Raw genomic sequence first — 14,405 nt, forward strand, 5'->3', positions numbered from 1 at the left:
GGAGTGGTGGCAACCTGATTTATAGCCAGTTGCTGAGAAGCACAGGTAAAACAACGTGGGGCTTCCCATTGTTATTAGTGTGGGAGGCCTGTCTGGCGGGACTCGGCCCTTTGGAATCTAAAGCTATGTCCCGGTAGATAGCGTCACCATTGAATTAGAAGACACACATATGTTGAGAATAATCTTTCTGGTCATTTGCTGCATGTCTTATTTACAATATGTAATCAAATTCTTTATCCTGGCCTTATGGCACCTGGGTTGAGAACCATGATTGGAACCAAACATTGGTCTGTCACGTTCTGAGTTTGAAACTTTATTTTGCCTTTAGCGTTTTGCTATTGCTTTTTCGTTTTCTTTTGTTTCGTTTCGTTTCTAAGTTCTGGGGTATATGTGCAGGATGTGCAGATTTGTTACTAAGGTAAACGTGTGCCATGGTGGTTCGCTGCACCTGTCAACCCATCACCTAGGTATTAAGCCCAGCATGCAGTAGCTGTTTTTCTTAACGCTCTGCCTCCCGAAAGGCCCCAGTGAGTGTTGTTCCCCTTCCTGTGTCCATGTGATCTCATTTTTCAGCTCTCATTATAAGTGAGAATGTGGCGTTTGGTTTTCTTTCCCTGGATTAGTTTGCTGAGCATAATGACCACACATCACCACTGTTTCTGTTTTTTAGTATAAAGAGTAGTATTTTATTGAATAAGATTTGCTCACAGAAAAATAAGCTTAAGTCTACAATGAATGCCAGACTCTACAGCAGAAAGCAATTTTCTCACTTTTCCACACACAATGGTTCCTACTAAGTGAAAAAACTTCATTCACAAATGTACTACTCTGTCTCAAAACATCTCACATAATCATGCACTGTACTAAAGCCATTAGATCAGTTCTTCAGTCAGGTTAAAGAAGTATCCCTCTAATAACTGACTTTTATAATGCTATCAATATCCACTCCCAATCAGTCTGCCATTGTTAATGGTGTACAGCATTACTGAATACAATGGAATTGATGACGCCCATATCCACGGACACACCGTGACTTACGGTGGTTTGATTTATGATTTTTCAACGTTATGATGGGATTATTGGAATATTAGATGCGTTTCTGAGTTACAGTGGGTTTATGAGTATGCGACCCTATAGTCCAGAAACAGCTGTATAAGGAAAAACAGGTGTACCTAATAAAAATATGCTTAGTGACTTGGGATAAACCAATAGATGTTCACAACTGATGGAGAGCCGTGAAAGAGAGATAGCGGTAAATAGTTACAATAACACAATTTTCCTGCACCTGTCGAGGATTTCTCCCAAAAAACGCAGAATGTGGGATGCACCTAAGGCATATGAAAGAGAGAGGGCAGAAGGAGTAAGAGAGAAATAGGAGGAAGGAAGGAAGGAAGGAAAGAAAGAAGGAAGGTAGGAAGGAAGGAAGGAAGGAAGGAAGGAAAGAAGGACGAAAGGAAGGAGAAAACACCCGGTGTTACTAAAACCCCCCAAAAAATGGTTTCCCCCTGTGGGTAAGCCTACAATGTGGATGAATCTTGAAAATATTGTGCTACGTGTTGTGTCAGTCATAACAGCTCACCTATTGTGCAATTCCGTTGATAGGAAATGTCCACAATATGGAAATCTATGCATATGGGATTGATCGCACTAGGTAGTTGCTACCTAGGGCTGAGGGTCAGGGAGAGGGTTTGAGACAGAATGAGGAGTGACTAATGTCTACAGGGTTTTTCTCTGGTCGGGGGTGATAAGACGTTCTACAATGGATTGCGAATTAAAATTGAATGTGCACCACCACAGGTATACTAAAAGCCACTCAATTCATGACTTTTAATGGGGGAATCTTCTGTGGCGCACTCTCATGGAGACCACGGCAGACATAGTGAGAGAGAAAAAGGTGAGTAAATATCTGAAACGGAGGCAGAAAGAGAGAGAATGAGAAGCCCTGTGAATGGAAGGGAGAGCGAAAAGGGAAAATGGTCCTATTTACAAATGACAGATGTGAAACCGGGGTTCACATCAACAGTGTCACTGCCAGGAAGGAGGGTCATGCTAGCCATGTCACCGGTAGTGTGGCCCGCAGGGACGCCGACCTGCTGGAGCGTCGTGCCAGCATGGGCTCTGGCAGCCACGTGGGCCAGCAGGAGGGTCCCGCTGCACAGCTGTGGGGTGAGGATAGACTGGGTGGTGATATCGCCCATTACAGGGGCCTCTTCTGCTGGCAAGAGTGTGACAGTAGCAAGTAGATGGACAAGCCTGCGTGTGAGGACGGAATGCAGGAGGGGCTCTTGTGCGGCTGGGTGTGGGGCCCTCACGGGAACCGTGGAGAAATGGCCAGGTAACTGCGTCATGTGGGCTAGTAGATTGGCCAGGGCTTCGAACTGAAGGACAATAACGGGGAGTAGCTGTCAGGCCCTGGGAGTGTCTGAGTGTAAGTGGAGATGGGTTTGGGGTCACTGAGGGATGCGTGGGAGCCATCCCTGTATAGGTACAGGTCATAGGGAGATAGTCTCGTGAGGCCTGTGAGTGTCTAGGGTTGTCCTGGGTGCCTGGGGCTGACTGTGGCAGAAATGTGGGGAAGGCTGGAGAGAAGCTGGGAGACCCAGGAGAGTCCCTGAAGGCAGGGGGTGAAGAGGTGAAAGAAATGGGGGAGGGTTGCAGTAAGGTCCGTGAGTTTGTAGGTGATTCCTGGGTGCGGGAAGCTGACTCCAGGTGAAATCTGGAGATGGTCGGAGTGTAGCTGAGAGAGACAGAAGAGTCCTTGAGGGCTGGGGGTGAGAACATGAGGGAGACTGGGGAGTAAGTCAGTGAAATTCGTGAGTTCGGTGGTGTATCGTGGGTGCCTGGAACTGACTCCAGCTGGAATCTAGCGAAGTTTTGAGAGTAGCTGAAAGAGACACAGGAGTCCCTGTGGGCTGAGGGCAAAGACCTGAGAGAGACCAGGGAGGACCTCAGTGAAGTCTGTGAGTCTGTAGGTGATTCCGGAGTGTGGGAGGCTGAGTGCCGCTGAAATCTGGGCGTGGTGGGAGAGTAGCTGGGACAGACAGGAGAGTCCCAGGGGGCTGGGGGTGAAGACATGACAGAGACTGGGGAGTAACTCAGCGAAACTGCTGAGTTTGGTGGTGATACCTGGGTGCCTGGAACTGACTCCCGCTGAAATCTGGGCATGGTTGGAGAGTAGCTGGGACACACAGGAGAGTCCCTGAGGGCTGGGGGTGAAGACATGAGAGAGACCGGGGAGTACCTCAGTGAAACTGGTGAGTTTGGTGGTGACTCCGGGGTGCCTGGGACTGACTCCAGCTGAAATGTGTGCGTGGTTGGAGAGTAGCTGGGACAGACAGGAGAGTCCCTGAGGGCTGCTGAAGACATGAGAGAGACTGGAGAGTAAGTGAGTGAAATTGGTGAGTTTGGTGGTGCTTCCTGGGTGCCTGGGACTGACTCCCGCTGAAGTGTGGGCGTGGTTGGAGAGTAGCTGGGACACACAGGAGAGTCCCTGAGGGTTGGAGATAAAGACGTGCTAGAGAGTGAGGAGTAACTGAGTGAAATTGGGGAGTTTGGTGGTGATTCCGGGGTGCCTGGAGCTGACTGCAGCTGAAATGTGGGCGTGGTTGGAGAGTAGCTGGGACAGACGGGAGAGTCCCTGAGGGATGGTGAAGACATGAGAGAGACTGGGGAGTAACGCAGTGAAATTGGTGAGTTTGGTGGTGATTTCTGGGTGCCTGCAACGGACTCCCGCTGAAGTGTGGGCGTGTTTGGAGAGTAGCTGGGACAGACAGGCGAGTCCCTGAGGGTTGGAGATAAAGACGTGCTAGAGACTGGGGAGTAACTCAGTGAAAGTGGTGGGCTTGGTGGTGATCCCTGGGTTCCTGGAACTGACCCGCGCTGAAATGTGGGCGTGGTTGGAGAGTAGCTGGGACAGACTGGAGGGTCCGTAAGGGCTGGGGGTGAAGACGTGAGAGAGACTGGCGAGGATCTCACTGAGGTCTGTGAGTTTGTAGGTGTTTCTGGGGTGTGGGGTATAGACTCCCGCTGAAATCTGGGCGTAGTTGGAGAGTAGCTGGGACAGACAGGAGAGTCATGGGTGGCTGGGGGTGAGCTGCTGGATGATGGCAGTAAGAACATATGGTATATTATTGATGAATGAGGTGACTGTGAAGAATCTCCAGAGGAGGACACGGGAGAACACAATGACATGAGTGACTGTCCTGCTTGGTTAGGAAAGGGAAACGTAAAGTTGTGGAATTCTGTTGATGATGGATGTGAGAGTGGTGAAGCCCTGCGGGGTGATGTAGAGTACTTCCACATCCCTGGTGAGGAGCTGCCCCTTGGGTCTGAGTTTCTGGGAGGGGAGAGGGAGAAGCTGGGTGAGGCAGGCATGAATCTTGAGGAGTCAGGGCTGGGGGACCGCTCATATTCTCCCGAGACGTGTGAGTCTCTGGGGGACTCCTGGGTGCATGGGGCTGACTCCCGCAGGAACCTGGGGATGGCTGGAGAGTAACTGGGAGCCACAGGAGAGTCCCTGAGGCCTGGGGGTGAAGAGATGAAAGACACAGGGGTGGAGCACCGTGAGGCTCGTGAGTTTGTAGGTGATTCCCGGGTGTGGGGGGCTGACTCCAGCTGAAATCTGGGGTTGTTTGGAGAGTAGCTGGGAGACACAGGAGATCCCCCGAGAGCTGGGGGTGAGCTGCTGGGTGATGGCAGTAAGAACATGTGGTATATTATTGATGAACGTGGGGACTCTGAGGAATCCTCAGAGGAGGACACAGGGGAGCCCAATGGCTTCATTGATTGCCCATCACGGTGAGGACAGGGAAATGGGAGCTTGTGGGATTCTGGTGATGACAGAGGTGAGTGTGGTGAAGCCCTAGGGGATGGTGAATGGTAGCTCCGGATCCCAGGTGAGGAGCTTCCCCTGAAGCCTGAGTTTCTGAGAGGGGAGAGGGAGAAGCTGGGTGAGGCTCGCATGGACCTTGGGGAGTCCGTGCTGGGGGACCGTTCATAAGAAGAGCCGGACAAGACCCTACTGTTCTTAGGTGCAGACATGATTAGGAAACCTGCAGCTCCCAGGGGCCCCTACTAATTTTCTAACTCGCAGAAGGAAGGAGTGTGTGTGCGTGTGTGTGTGTGTGCGGTGTGAGGTATGTGCCCCTTAAGGAAATGGAAATCAACCAACCAATGAGACAGACAGACAGACAGACAGACAGACAGACAGACAGAGATTCACTTGCCCAAGTGTTCTGTCCTGTCCTCTGAATCCGCTTCCAAGTCGCAAGACGCTGTGAGCTCCAAGTCAACGCAGAGTCCGCCAACCGCTCCGGCCGCTGATCCGCTCCGCGAAGATCTGAGTACAGGCCAGCCAGGGTGGGTTTAAATAGCCTCGGGCGCAGCCTAGCAGCGGAAAGGGCGGAGCTTCACTCCTCCTTTCCATCAGTCACCCCCAACTTTCCCAGGCTACACCTCCTAGGAAACTGTTCTCCTGCTTTGATTTCATGCGCCACCTTTGGGACAATCTAAGAACTTACAAGTTTTCTTGGCCAGATATATTAGGAATTGTATGCACTGAAACACTGAAAACCAACTAGTGGTTCTGTGGTTCCCACGTTGTGGTTTTGACACCAGCAGCATCCTTGCCACAATCAAACCCCGGAGATCCACAGATCTGCGGTGTAACCATACCTCCCCCTGATCCGGATGCATGGCAGTTTAAGGAGTCTTTCCGTGTAAGGGAAAAGACTTTGAAGAAAAGGTGGAGATATGCGTTGTATAAACATTCTTTTGCTCTGGAACCACGTAGAGACTTGGGAGCCAGTTGGGAGGAGCATTCGTTGGATGAGGGTGCTCGGGTTAGGAATATCAAGGTGTGGCTCCAGATAATCCAATCATCTAATTAAGATTCCAGTTATGCTCATCTGTTTTTAAATTCCGTTTGGGTAAATTCTTTTAGTCAGACTGAGAATGGCAAAGCCTCAACCCCAATTTCCAGGGAGGGTTGAGAGCCTCAGGTGGAGTTGATCACCAATAGCCTATGGTTTAACCCGTCATGCCTATAGAATGAGGTCTCCATAAAAACCAAAAGGACTGGGTTCAGAGAGCTTGTGGATAACACTTCCTGGAAGGTAGTGCACCCCTCCCCACACGCCGGGCCCCGCATTTATTTCTGAACTTTTTGCAAAGTCCGCTAAAATACAACGGCAAATGTAAGTGTTTCCCTGCGTGCTGTGAGCTCTTCCAGCCAATGAATGCAACTAAATCTGGGAGTGGTGGCAACCTGATTTATAGCCAGTTGCTGAGAAGCACAGGTAAAACAACGTGGGGCTTCCCATTGTTATTAGTGTGGGAGGCCTGTCTGGCGGGACTCGGCCCTTTGGAATCTAAAGCTATGTCCCGGTAGATAGCGTCACCATTGAATTAGAAGACACACATATGTTGAGAATAATCTTTCTGGTCATTTGCTGCATGTCTTATTTACAATATGTAATCAAATTCTTTATCCTGGCCTTATGGCACCTGGGTTGAGAACCATGATTGGAACCAAACATTGGTCTGTCACGTTCTGAGTTTGAAACTTTATTTTGCCTTTAGCGTTTTGCTATTGCTTTTTCGTTTTCTTTTGTTTCGTTTCGTTTCTAAGTTCTGGGGTATATGTGCAGGATGTGCAGATTTGTTACTAAGGTAAACGTGTGCCATGGTGGTTCGCTGCACCTGTCAACCCATCACCTAGGTATTAAGCCCAGCATGCAGTAGCTGTTTTTCTTAACGCTCTGCCTCCCGAAAGGCCCCAGTGAGTGTTGTTCCCCTTCCTGTGTCCATGTGATCTCATTTTTCAGCTCTCATTATAAGTGAGAATGTGGCGTTTGGTTTTCTTTCCCTGGATTAGTTTGCTGAGCATAATGACCACACATCACCACTGTTTCTGTTTTTTAGTAGAAAGAGTAGTATTTTATTGAATAAGATTTGCTCACAGAAAAATAAGCTTAAGTCTACAATGAATGCCAGACTCTACAGCAGAAAGCAATTTTCTCACTTTTCCACACACAATGGTTCCTACTAAGTGAAAAAACTTCATTCACAAATGTACTACTCTGTCTCAAAACATCTCACATAATCATGCACTGTACTAAAGCCATTAGATCAGTTCTTCAGTCAGGTTAAAGAAGTATCCCTCTAATAACTGACACTTATAATGCTATCAATATCCACTCCCAATCAGTCTGCCATTGTTAATGGTGTACAGCATTACTGAATACAATGGAATTGATGACGCCCATATCCACGGACACACCGTGACTTACGGTGGTTTGATTTATGATTTTTCAACGTTATGATGGGATTATTGGAATATTAGATGCGTTTCTGAGTTACAGTGGGTTTATGAGTATGCGACCCTATACTCCAGAAACAGCTGTATAAGGAAAAACAGGTGTACCTAATAAAAATATGCTTAGTGACTTGGGATAAACCAATAGATGTTCACAACTGATGGAGAGCCGTGAAAGAGAGATAGCGGTAAATAGTTACAATAACACAATTTTCACCAAATATGTGTTATATATACTGTAAATTAACTATCAAAAACTACAGTAATTGTATTTAATATACTGTGCATAAAATATCAAAAATTACACCAAATGTATATTATATACTGTAAATAAAATATCAAAAAGTTTAGTTAATATAAATTAAATGCTATGTAAAATATCAAAAACTACACCAAATACATATTATATAATTTACATAAAATATCAAAGGGACCCCGAATATATATTATATACTGTACATAAAATATCAAAAATACAGTAAATATATTTCATATATTGTGCATATAATAGTAACTAAAAGTACACCAAATATATTTTATATACTGTAAATAAAATATAAAATGTACACTCAATATATATTACATACTGTACATAAAATATCAAAAAGTACACCAAATATGTGTTATATATACTGTAAATAAACTATCAAAAACTACAGTAATTATATTTAATATACTGTACATAAAATATCAAAAATTACACCAAATGTATATTATATGCTCTAAATAAAATATCAAAAAACAGTAAATATATACTACACACCCTATGTAAAATATCAAAAACTACACCAAATATATATTATATAATTTATATAAAATATCAAAAGGACAGCAAATATATCTTGTATACTGTACATAAAATATCAAAAAGTACAGTAAATATATTTCATATTTTGTATATATAATATTAACTAAAGTACACCAAATACATTTTATATACTGTAAATAAAATATCAAAAAGTACAGTAAATATATATTACATACTGTACGTAAAATATCAAAAGTACACCAAATATTTATTATATACTGTACATTAAATATCAGAAAGTACAGTAACTTTATTTCATATATTGTAGATATAATATTAACTAAAACTACACAAAATACATTTTCTATACAGTAAATAATATATCAAACAGTACAGTAAATATATATTACATAATGTACATAAAATATCAAAAATTACACCAAATGTATATTATATACTGTAAAGAAAATATCAAAAAGTAGAGTAAATATATATTACACACCCTATGTAAAATATCAAAAATTACACCAAATATATATTATATAATTTACATAAAATATCAAAAGTACACCAAATATATATTATATACAGTACATAAAATATCAAAATGTACAGTAAATATATTTCATATATTGTACCTATAATATTAACTAAAAGTACACCAAATACATTTTACATACTGTAAATAAAATATGAAAAATTACAGTAAGTATATATTATCTACTGTACATAAAATATCAAAAAGTACACGAAATATGTGTTATATATACTGTAAATAAACTATCAAAATCTTCAGTAATTATATTTAATATACTGTACATAAAATATCAATAATTACAACAAATGTATATTATACACTCTAAATAAAATATCAAAAAGGACAGTAAATATATATTACACTCTATGTAAAATATCAAAAACTACAACAAATATATATTATATAATTTACATAAAATATCAAATGTACACCAAATATATATTATATACTGTACATAAAATATCAGAAAGTACAGTAAATATATTTCATATATTGTACATATAATATTAACTAAAAGTACACGAAATATATTTTACATACTGTAAATAAAATATCAAAAATTACAGTAAATATATATTATCTACTGTACATAAAATATCAAAAAGTACACCAAATATGCGTAATATATACTGTAAATAAACTATCAAAATCTTCAGTAATTATATTTAATATACTGTACATAAAATATCAATAATTACACCAAAGGTATATTATACACTCTAAATAAAATATCAAAAATGACAGTAAATATATATTACGCTCTATGTAAAATATCAAAAACTACACCAAATATATATTATATAATTTACATAAAATATCAAAAGTACACCAAATATATCTTATATACTGTACATAAAATATCAAAAATTACACCAAATGTATATTATATACTCTAAATAAAATATCAAAAAAGAAAGTAAATATATATTACACACCCTATGCGAAATATCAAAAACTACACCAAATATATATTATATAACTTACATAAAATATGAAAAGTACACCAAATATATATTATATACTGTACCTAAAATATCAAAAAGTACAGTAAATATATTTCATATATTGTACATATAATATTAACTAAAACTACGCCAAATACATTTTATATACTGTAAATAAAATATCAAAAATTACAGTAAGTATATATTATCTACCGTACATCAAATATCAAAAAGTACACCAAGTATGTGTTATATATACTGTAAACTATCAAAATCTTCAGTAATTATATTTAATATACTGTACATAAAATATCAAAAATTACACCAAATGTATATTATACACTCTAAATAAAATATTAAAAAGGACACTAAATATATATTATACTCTATGTAAAATATCAAAATCTACACCAAATATATATTATATAATTTACATAAAATATCAAAAGTACACCAAATATATATTATATACTTTACCTAAAATATCAAAAAGTACAGTAAATATATTTCATATATTGTACATATAATATTAACTAAAAGTACACCAAATACATTTTATATACTGTAAATAAAATATCAAAAATTACAGTAAGTATATATTATCTACTGTACATAAAATATCAAAAAGTACACCAAATACGTGTTATACATACTGTAAATAAACTATCAAAATCTTCAGTAATTATATTTAATATACTGTACATAAATTATCAATAATTACACCAAATGTATATTATACATTCTAAATAAAATATCAAAAGCGACAGTAAATATATATTACACTGTATGTAAAATATCAAAAACTACACCAAATATATATTATATAATTTACATAAAATATCAAAAGAACACCAAATATATATTATATACTGTACATAACATATCAAAGAGTACAGTAAATATATTTCATATATTGTACATATAATATTAACTAAAAGTACACCAAATACACTTTATATACTGTAAATAAAATATCAAAAATTACAGTAAATATATATTATCTACTGTACATAAAATATCAAAAAGTACACCAAATATGTGTTATATATACTGTAAATAAATTATCAAAATCTTCAGTAATTATATATAATATACTGTACATAAAATATCAAAAATTACACCAAATGTATATTATACACTCTAAATAAAATATCAAAAAGGACAGTAAATATATATTACACTCTATGTAAAATATCAAAAACTACACCAAATATATATTATATAATTTACATAAAATATCAAAGGTACACCAAATATACATTATATACTCTACATAAAATATCAAAAAGTACAGTAAATATATTTCATATATTGTACATATAATATTAACTAAAAGTACAACAAATACATTTTACATACGGTAAATAAAATATAAAAAATTACAGTAAGTATATATTATCTACTGTACATAAAATATCAGAAAGTACACCAAATATGTGTTATATATACTGTAAATAAACTATCAAAATCTTCAGTAATTATATATAATAAACTGTACATAAAATATCAAAAATTACACCAAATGTATATTATACACTCTAAATAAAATATCAAAAAGGACAGTAAATATATATTACACTCTATGTAAAATATCAAAAACTACACCAAATATATATTATATAATTTACATAAAATATCAAAATACACCAAATATATATTATATATTGTACATAAAATATCAAAAAGTACAGTAAATATATTTCATATATTGTACATATAATATTAACTAAAACTACACCAAATACATTTTATATACTGTAAATAAAATAGCAAAAATTACAGTAAGTATATATAATCTACTGTACATAAAATATCAAAAAGTACACCAAATATGTGTTATATATACTGTAAATAAACTATCAAAACCTTCAGTAATTATATTTAATATACTGTACATAAAATAACAATAATTACACCAAATGTATATTATAAATTCTAAATAAAATATCAAAAATGACAGTAAATATATATTACACTCTATGTAAAATATCAAAAACTACACCAAGTATATATTATATAATTTACATAAAATATCAAAAGAACACCAAATATATATTATATAGTGTACATAAAATATCAAAAAGTACAGTAAATATATTTCATATATTGTACATATATTAACTAAAAGAACAACAAATACATTTTACATACTGTAAGTAAAATATCAAAAATTCCAGTAAGTATATATTATCTACCGTACATAAAATATCAAAATGTACACCAAATATGTGTTATATATACTGTAAATAAACTATCAAAATCTTCAGTAATTATATTTAATATACTGTACATAAAATATCAAAAATTACACCAAATGTATATTATACACTCTAAATAAAATATCAAAAAGGACAGTAAATATATATTATACTCTATGTAAAATATCAAAAACTACACCAAATATATATTATATAATTTACATAAAATATCAAAAGTACACCAAATATATATTATATACTGTACATAAAATATCAAAAAGTACAGTAAATATATTTCCTATATTGTACATATAATATTAACTAAAAGTACAACAAATACATTTTATGTACTGTAAATAAAATATCAAAAATTACAGTAAGTATATATTATCTACTGTACATAAAATATCAAAAAGTACACCAAATATGTGTTATATATACTGTAAATAAACTATCAAAATCTTCAGTAATTATATTTAATATACTGTACATAAAATATCAAAAATTACACCAAATGTATATTATACACTCTAAATAAAATATCAAAAAGGACAGTAAATATATATTACACTCTATGTAAAATATCAAAAACTACACCAAATATATATTATATAATTTACATAAAATATCAAAAGTACACCAAATATACATTATATACTGTACATAAAATATCAAAAAGTACAGTAAATATATTTCATATATTGTACATATAATATTAACTAAAAGTACAACAAATACATTTTACATACGGTAAATAAAATATAAAAATTTACAGTAAGTATATATTATCTACTGTACATAAAATATCAAAAAGTACACCAAATATGTGTTATATATACTGTAAATAAACTATCAAAATCTTCAGTAATTATATTTAATAAACTGTACATAAAATATCAAAAATTACACCAAATGTATATTATACACCCTAAATAAAATATCAAAATTGACAGTAAATATATATTACACTCTATGTAAAATATCAAAAACTACACCAAATATATATTATATAATTTACATAAAATATCAAAAGTACACCAAATATATATTATATACAGTACATAAAATATCAAAAAGTACAGTAAATATATTTCATATATTGTACATATAATATTAACTAAAACTACACCAAATACATATTATATACTGTAAATAAAATATCAAAAGGTACATTAAACATATATTACACACCCTATGTAAAACATCAAAAACTACACCAAATTTATATTATATAATTTACATAAAATATCAAAAGGACAGCAAATACATCTTGTATACTGTACATAAAATATCAAACAGTACAGTAAATATATTTCATACATTGTATATATAATATTAACTAAAAGTACACCAAATACATTTTATATACTGTAAATAAAATATCAAAAAGTACAGTAAATATATATTACATACTGTATGTAAAATATCAAAAGTACACCAAATATTTATTATATACTGTACATAATATATCAAAAAGTACAGTAACTTTATTTCATATATTGTACATATAATATTAACTAAAACTACACAAAATACATTTTATATACTGTAAATAATATATCAAAAAGTACAGTAAATATATATTACATAATGTACATAAAATATCAAAAATTACACCAAATGTATATTATATACTGTAAATAAAATATCAAAAAGTACAGTAAATATATATTACACACCATATGTAAAATATCAAAAACTACACCAAATATATATTATGTAATTTACATAAAATATCAAAAGCACACCAAATATATATTATATACTGTACATAAAATATCAAAATGTACAGTAAATATATTTCAAATATTGTACATATAATATTAACTAAAAGTACACCAAATACATTTTACATACTGTAAATAAAATATGAAAAATTTCAGTAAGTATATATTATCTACTGTACATAAAATATCAAAAAGTACACCAAATATGTGTTATATATACTGTAAATAAACTATCAAAATCTTCAGTAATTATATTTAATATACTGTTCATAAAATATCAAAAATTACACCAAATGTATATTATACATTCTAAATAAAATATGAAAAACGACAGTAAATATATAATACATTCTTTGTAAAATATCAAAAACTACACCAAATATATATTATATAATTTACATAAAATATCAAAAGTACACCAAATATATATTATATACTGTACATAAAATATCAAAAAGTACAGTAAATATATTTCATATATTGTACATATAATATTAACTACAAGAACAACAAATACATTTTACATACTGTAAATAAAATATCAAAAATTACAGTAAGTATATATTACCTACCGTACATAAAATATCAAAATGTACACCAAATATGTGTTATATATACTGTAAATAAACTATCAAAATCTTCAGTAATTATATTTAATATACTGTACATAAAATATCAAAAATTACACCAAATGTATATTATACACACTAAATAAAATATCAAAAAGGACAGTAAATATATATTACACTCTATGTAAAATATCAAAAACTACACCAAATATATATTATATAATTTACATAAAATATCAAAAGTACACCAAATAAACATTATGTACTGTACATAAAATATCAAAAAGTACAGAAAATATATTTCATATATTGTACATATAATGTTAACTAAAAGTACAACAAATATATTTTACATACGGTAAATAA

This window comes from Pan paniscus, chromosome 14, assembly GCF_029289425.2.
Source record: "Pan paniscus chromosome 14, NHGRI_mPanPan1-v2.0_pri, whole genome shotgun sequence".
In the NCBI taxonomy this organism is placed as follows: domain Eukaryota; kingdom Metazoa; phylum Chordata; class Mammalia; order Primates; family Hominidae; genus Pan; species Pan paniscus.